General features: G+C 47.3%; 1 protein-coding gene across 4 annotated transcripts in view; it reads left to right on the top strand.

Annotated features, from left to right (window-relative positions):
• Adnp (activity-dependent neuroprotector homeobox) overlaps nucleotides 1-7,258 on the top strand; it is a 30,122-nt gene that overhangs the window by 2,223 nt on the left and 20,641 nt on the right. The window contains exons 1-2 of one of the 4 annotated variants that reach the window (XM_039105806.2): nucleotides 1,424-1,561; nucleotides 3,390-3,564. The exons of 1 other annotated variant lie outside the window; for it this stretch is intronic. The gene's annotated coding sequence lies outside the window, so the exon portion shown is untranslated. 4 annotated transcript variants of the gene reach the window in all.

The raw sequence follows: 7,258 nt of genomic DNA, 5'->3' as shown, positions 1-7,258 counted from the left end.
ATTTGCAACTTAAACAAGTGTAGAGGCCACATATTGGGGGAGGGGTGGCCAATCCTTCACAACTGCACTTGCTACTTTTCAGAGCTTTTAGCCATCCATATATACTCTAGGGTAACAACTCTTCGTTTAAAGTGGACCCAAAGATGTTGATGTTGACATGGTATGTTGGTTGGGGCTGATCCAAAGTTTCAAAGCCAACAGTCCAGGTGCTGTCACATGTCAGAATTGTGGGTGAGTGCCAGAACTTTTCATCTTTAGCTGTTGACAATCCAATGGCCTCAACTCTACAAGTCCCACTTTTTTTTTTCTAAGTGAAGAAGTGGCCATCTGATGACTTGGAAGAATATCTTGAGTCCAAGGAACACAGAACTGTATAGCTGAGGCCTTGTCCATCTATTAGCCCATACCAATCCACTAGAAGAGCTGACATGGCCTCAGAGCTATGTCATCTCAAGAAAATCTGAGAAACACGAGGGCATCACACCTCATTTAAGGCAGGAGGCATCGGGCCCAACCCTTCGATTTGCCTCCCAGCTTGTGAAAGCAGGCTCTGTGAGCACGTGGAGCATTGGGGCAGCAGCCCCAGGCACCCTCCTGCCAGATGTAGTTCAGGCCCAGATGGGCCCGCGCAGTGATCCCCAGTACAGCCACCTGACTGATTGTCGAGGCGTACTGCGGCCCGCTGCTTCTGCCTCCGCCGGCGGCGCTGCGGCCAGAGGAAGGCACCCAGGAGCGCACTGCGGCCATTATCCACGGCGCCTCCTAGTGGGTCAATGGCAAATCCTCCACGTTCTCGCGAGAGCTCCCCTCAGTGGGGATTATATAATCTTCCCCAGGCGAGGCTGGGGGGGCTGGGAGCACCCTCCCCTAAGGAAAGTAGGGGTTGCAGCTGAGGACGGGAGAGCACTCCCTGGGGGGGGTCGCCGGGTAGGGGGTACTTGCCCCCCCCCCGCTTAGCTGGACAATGAGTCCTCTTATGCTAATGAGCAGCTTACGTCACTTCCGCTCTTTCTCGGCCGCCATTTTGGCTAGGGCAGGTTCGGGGACTTGCTCCGAGGCGCTTGTATTGTCTGCTGAGGGGAGACGCGGGACCAGCCCCCTCCCCCCGCCCGCCGCAGCCGCCGCCACCGCCGGCCCGGTCTACCCGCCGCCGCCGGGACTCATGAGCTGAGCGCCCGCCCCCCGCCCGCCGCCATCTTGGCCCCCTCCCCCTCCGGCCGCGCTCGGGGGGGATTTGGCGTCTTCTCAGACACAGCTCCCTCTCTCGGTCTCCGCCGCCGAGGAGCCGCGCGGCTGTCGCCGCTCGCCCGCGACGGTGAAGCCGCGGCCCCACGCCCTCCGACGCCCTCCGCCCCTCCTTTGTCTGCACTGCCCGCGCCGCCGCCCGCCGCTCTGCTGCGCCCGCCGCGCCCCCCGGCAGCAGCCGCGGCCGCGGCTCGAGCCGGAGCCCGAGCGCGACGAGGCCCCGGGCGCGTCCTCGCCGCCATCGCCGTGCCGCCGTCCACCCGCCGCCGGGCCCTGGAGCACGCCGGCCCCGCGCACGCCTCGAGGCCGAGCCAAGGTAAGCCCGCGGCCCTGCTCGTCGCCAGTCCCGGGCGCGGTCATTGTGCTCCGCGTGCACACACTGCTCTGAACCGGCCGCAGCCTTCTTGCAGCCCGACTCCCGTCTCCGCCCCGCGAGGCCGCCGGCCACCAGGGCTTTTGCGGCTGATGGCATCTTCCCGCACCCACCCCGCCCCCAGCCGAACCCCGCTCTCTTTCTCATCCCCAGAACTAATCCCCTCCCGGCCCTCCCCCCCTCCCTCTTGCACTCCCCCAGTCCCCGGAACCAGCCTTCTGCCAGGTCTGCCCACCCTAGGCTTGGGGGGAAGGGGAGAAAGGCCTGGGGGGGGCGGGGAGCGTGCATGGCACGGGGTGGAAGTCTTTGCCCCCCCCCAACAACATTGCCAGTTTCCCTCCCATCCTAACCACCACAGCCCTTCACCAGTCCCGCTCTCAATCTGGGCTACCTGGTCAGCATTCCCTCTTTAGAGCTTTCTCATAAACTTTGCAGTTAGAAAATGGAAATCCAGAAAGCCTTAGAGAGATTTTTTTTTTTCAAATGCAATGAATGGGGAGTAGTTCTTTGAGCACCCTCTTATTCACCTCTTCTTTCCTCTGGCTGCCTGTCCTCCCACCCCACCCCCCAACCTGGATGCCTATCTACTAGAAAAGGCGCGATAGCTTCTCTTCTCTCCAAGATCGAGCTCTGAAGTCTAATATTCATTTACTCTCACTCCCTGCCACACACCCCAAGTGTCTTCTCAGTGTTCTTACAGTCACCAGGTCCTCTGGACAATTCTTGTCATAACCCCATTTCACAGACAAAGGCTTAGGAGGGAAAAAGAATCAAACTGTTTCCTGTGTTAGCCATTTTAATGCTGTCCAGCCCCAAACGCCCAGTTCCCATCCCTGATGCTTCTTGTGCCTGTGTCTTGAACCTTCACAATAGGATGTGTGCGATATGGGGTGTCTCTTGGATAGCTTTGTGCAGTTTCTTTATAAATCTGCATTGTTGCTTCTGGTTTGTGGCCATGAAGAAAATACCAGCCCCCACCCAAAAGGCACTGCAGCCAAGTCGGTTAAAGGCATTGAGTGTTGGAGTCAGTAGGGGGCGCATTCTCTGCACTGGGTAAGGCTGCAGAGGGGGGAAGGGCCCCAGAACTAGAACAGGATGTGCTTAACAGCGCCTTCTACAGACCATGGGAAAATGGGCCCAGCAAGACTTGCAGTGGGTGAGCTGACAGCAACATGGCGAAGGATTAAGTGAGTCTAGAGAGAGATTTTATTTAAGAAAGCCACTTCTCCGTTTGGAAAGTTGTCTTTTTTACTTTTTCAAATATGTTCACCCTCAGACTTCGATTGCTGATCAGTCACCTTGGTGTACATCCTTGGGTCATAGGTTCCCTTTCTCAAGAATTCCTTGGCCTTAAGGTCTGATGTGTTGACATCTCTTTTCTAGGCCAGGTGTAAAGGGGGTTGTTTAAAACCTGAAAGTCATAGGCTTGGGGGATGATCACTGGTCAATCCAAATCTTTCCAACTCTTTGGAGAGTGAAAAGTCATTCTTGAGAGGTTTTTGTGGGGTAATGATTTTGATAGCCATGCAAGATGGGTGTCGGGATTTGCAAGGCTTTGTTGGTAAACACCAGGTCCCTATTGAGTTCTTCATTGTCAAACTTAATAGAGTTAATTGCAGAAGTGTGTTGCCTTCCACCTTCAGCAGCCTTCCAGCAGTACACTGTCAATAGCCAACGCCTTTGCAAGTGTTGACACCAGTCTTCAGTGCGCACCCACCTTTTCAGGGTGTGTGGATTTCTGTAGATTTTATTCCTGTTGTTATTTCCATAGGTGTGAGATGCACAGTACGAAACCTAGGCCCCAACTTTTACACCGCGATGCACAGGGTTGCACTTTTTGTACTGAACTGATAGGTGGCCTAGTGGTTATTCCCTGTACTGCCATTTTGAGGATCTGGACTCCGTTCCCTGCCTTGCTCTTTGGACTACATTGTCAATTCACACCGGTGGGTATATCGTTTTGGAGGGTGGGGACTGCAGCATCAGGAAAGCTAGAGACTTCCTCCTGATCACCACCAAAACCTAAAACTTCCAAAATTTCAGACTAGCCACATTCCTCAAGAAACTAGTTAGAGCTGGTTGCAGTAGTGGGTTCTGAGCATTTAAGATCTGTGTCTCTTTTGAAGTCTGTGATGTTGTTACAATCATTTGCATTCTGCACTGTTGGGCATAAAGTTTTGAGTAGTCTAACTCAAGACTTGCTAAGCTTCTGAAAGCCTTAATTACTTGGTTAAAAGGGCCTGAGAAAAGTAGTGCATTGGTTAGAGATATGACTAGCCTGGTAGGAGTCTCTAGATTCAATCTGAAAGTGCCCTGCCATGCACTTGTTCTTGTTTGGGAAGATGGCAGTGGATGCTGGTGTCTGAGTGCTTTATCCTACTGTTCAGACATTACCTCGGCATGCCAAGATAAATTACGGGATATCAAATAACTATATGTAATTAACTATTTAATACTTGATGAGGTTTTTTGTTTGTTTTGTTTTTATGGTTTGGTTTTTTAAGTTGCTGTCAGGTAACATTTTGTTGAGTGAAAAAGAGGCGCCTTGTTACCGGGTATGGCTCTTAAGAGACTGCATTGGATTCATGGTTTATTTATTTATTTTTAGTATTTACACAGTCCACTATTAAATACAAGTAAGATTGCTTGTGATCTTGAAGCCCTGTGATGTTAGTATTTGTTAGACACATAAAGTGAGTAATAAGAGAACAATCTCCTGTTAGAATATGTGTTTGAAATAAAGTTTGCAAATGTGCCTTTGTTCGTTCTTATAAATGAAATGAGAGTTAGCTGGTTTCTTTGTGGTGGTCATTTTAACTTCAGGGAACTTTGTGGAATGTGAAAATGTATGTACTTGCAGTTTGAACAGTTAGCTGGGTTTAGCACAAAAAGAGAGGGAGGGTTGGAAAATGGAAATTTGTTTTTATCATATGTGAATGAGTGTTTTGTCTACATATATAGAAATGCTTTGTGTGCCTGCAATGCCCCTGGAGACCAAAAGAGAGCAATAGATTTCCTAAAATTGGAGTTACTGATGGTTAAGATGGTGAGGGTGCTGGGAACCGACCTTGGTCCTCTGCAAGAGCCGCCAAGCCATCTCTAGCCCCGTAAAAGCTGAAGTGGATAGTATATGAACTAAAATTCTTTTGAGCAGCCTTAATTAACCTGAGCAAGGAAGAGAGTGTTCTGTTTAAGTAGCTTTGTTATCTTGATTTGCTGAAAGATTTTCTTCTGACTATTGTAATAGTCTACTAGACAATGAAAATAACCAGATCTTAAATTTTGGTTCTCAAGATCTTATATAGGAAACACCAATTGATTTTTCTTAGATTCTTTTTCTTAAACCAGGGTTCAGAAAGAAATCTGATAGCATTTTAAATTCACAATAATGAGCAAGTTTTATTTCCACAAAAACTCAAAAGCAAGAGGTTTAATTATTGAAAGTATACAGTATACCCTGTATGAGATTGTTCCCTGTAGTAAACTTTAAAAAAAAAAAAACAATTAAAAAGAATTGAGTCCTTAAAAAGCAGAAATGTTAAGCTCAGCAGTGGTAGTGCATGCCTTTAATCCCAGCACGCAGAGGCAGAGACAGGTGGATCTCTGTGAGTTCCAGGCCAGGCTGATCTACAGAGCTAGTTCTAGGACAGCCAAGACTACACAGAGACCCTGGCTGGAAAGAAGCAGAAGTGTTGAGAATTCTACTACAGTTGCATAGGTTTGTGCTACAAATTCAGTTGTGAAAAGTTGCAACTTAAATAGCTGGTTTATTATAAGGGGAAAAGTAGAAACTAAGATTTGATAGATTAAAAAAAATGAGAAAAACTTGGGCTGGGGAGATGGTTCTGTGGTTAAGAGTACTAGTTCTTCTAGAGGTCCTGAGTTCAGTTCCCACCAACCACATGGTGACTCACAGCCATCTGTAATGGGATCCGATGCCAATAAATACAAGATGGCAGACTTGGAGGTGTGTCTAGTGTCTTTTTGTAGTTCTTTGTTCCTTTATTTTAGTTGAAGCCGTGGGATTTCGAACTTATTAATTGGATGTATATGAATGTATTCTTTTTTAAGATAAATTTATTTATTTTATGTCTGAGTTCACTATCACACTAGAAGAGGGCATTGGATCCCATTACAGATGGTTGTGAGCCACTGTGTCATCGTTGGGAATTGAACTCAGGACCTCTGGAAGAATAGTCAGTGCTCTTAATCACTGAGCCATCTCTACAACCCCTTATCCGACAAAAAAGAGGACTTTTAAGTTGTGAATGATTGTCACATTCGATACAAATAAGAAATTTAAGTACTAGAAATACAGTTTATGGTAACTTTTAACATGATACTTAAAAAACTTTGGTGTTTTAATTTTTTTTTTCAATTAAAAGCTTGTTCCATATTTTCCCCACAGTGTCTATACTATTTTATCGATATAAACATAGGCTGTTTTACAATAAGCTATTTGTTCAACCTGTCAAAGAACTTTTATGAGTGTCATAATGCCTCTTGCACTTTTGGGAAGGTAAAATACTTGTAGTAGTTTAAGTTTCATTGGCTTGTCCAGGAGACATGTAGGGAAGGTTGCTCCCTAAGTGGGTGGTTTTAGTGAGACTGAAGAACTTGGCACTTTGTTGCTACTATGTACACTTGGATGTTGCAGTGTCCGCAGCTGGTGTCATCCATCCCTTACTAAGCTTGTATAGCTCTTCATGTTATCAGTATGGAAATGTGGTTTATGAAGCTAGTATAAACTAATGCTAACTAACCAAATGGGTACTTCAGCAGAGTTTTTGACTTGTTGACAAACTATTTCCTGTCTTGATGGTGAAAAATGCCATGTAAGCCATCTATGTCTTGCCCAGCCTTTGTGGCCATGGGTTTTTGTTTGCTTATCCTGTTGCTCAGATAGAAAGTTGCCCCCCCCCCTTGTCTCTAGTGTCTTAGTACTTTTCATACCTGTCCTTTTGATGACCCACCTGCCTTTCTCCAAGTTCAGTGAGATTATATTCTATCCCACTGGAAGGAAACATTTCCATATATTATTAGCCTGCTTCCTAAAATTAGGGGTAGCTATATATCAACTTGATCACACAGAGGATGTTTGAGCAGGGAGGGGGTCTCAGAATGTGAGACACATTCTTGTCCTTGTCAGTGAAACATGCAAAGTGTACCATTCAGGTTCCTTCATCTCAGTCTGTATGATCATAGCCCTTTACTTTTGAGAGGCACTCCCATCTGTCCATAGTGTTGCTCTCCTTCCCTTCCAGTACAGTTGCTAGAACAATCCTGGAACTTGGGAAAGAGGATCAGCAATGTCCCAGAACTGTGTTTGGGAGATAAGAGGACTGCAAAGAAAACAACCTTTGGCGATAGCTTTTGAAGAGAGGGCTGAATCTCTGTATATCCTGATACTTAATCCTTCGGCCAGAGTCTACATTTGTTATTGACTCCTGGCGGTGACTTCTAATGTGACTTGGCTGGGAGCCTTTGGTAGGGATAAACTGTTAGGTATCAAGGGACCCATTACTTGATTTTAGAGTACTGGGTGAGATTAGGGCTGCAGAGGTTGTCAGTGGTTAATGATATGTCCTATAGGGAACCAGAATTCCTAGCACCCATGTCAGCTGTCTCCAAACCACCTGT

This window comes from Rattus norvegicus, chromosome 3 (genome assembly GCF_036323735.1).
Source record: "Rattus norvegicus strain BN/NHsdMcwi chromosome 3, GRCr8, whole genome shotgun sequence".
Classification (NCBI taxonomy): domain Eukaryota; kingdom Metazoa; phylum Chordata; class Mammalia; order Rodentia; family Muridae; genus Rattus; species Rattus norvegicus.
The sequence above is the reverse complement of the archived record's forward strand: the minus strand, read 5'-3'. Positions and strand labels throughout refer to the sequence as shown.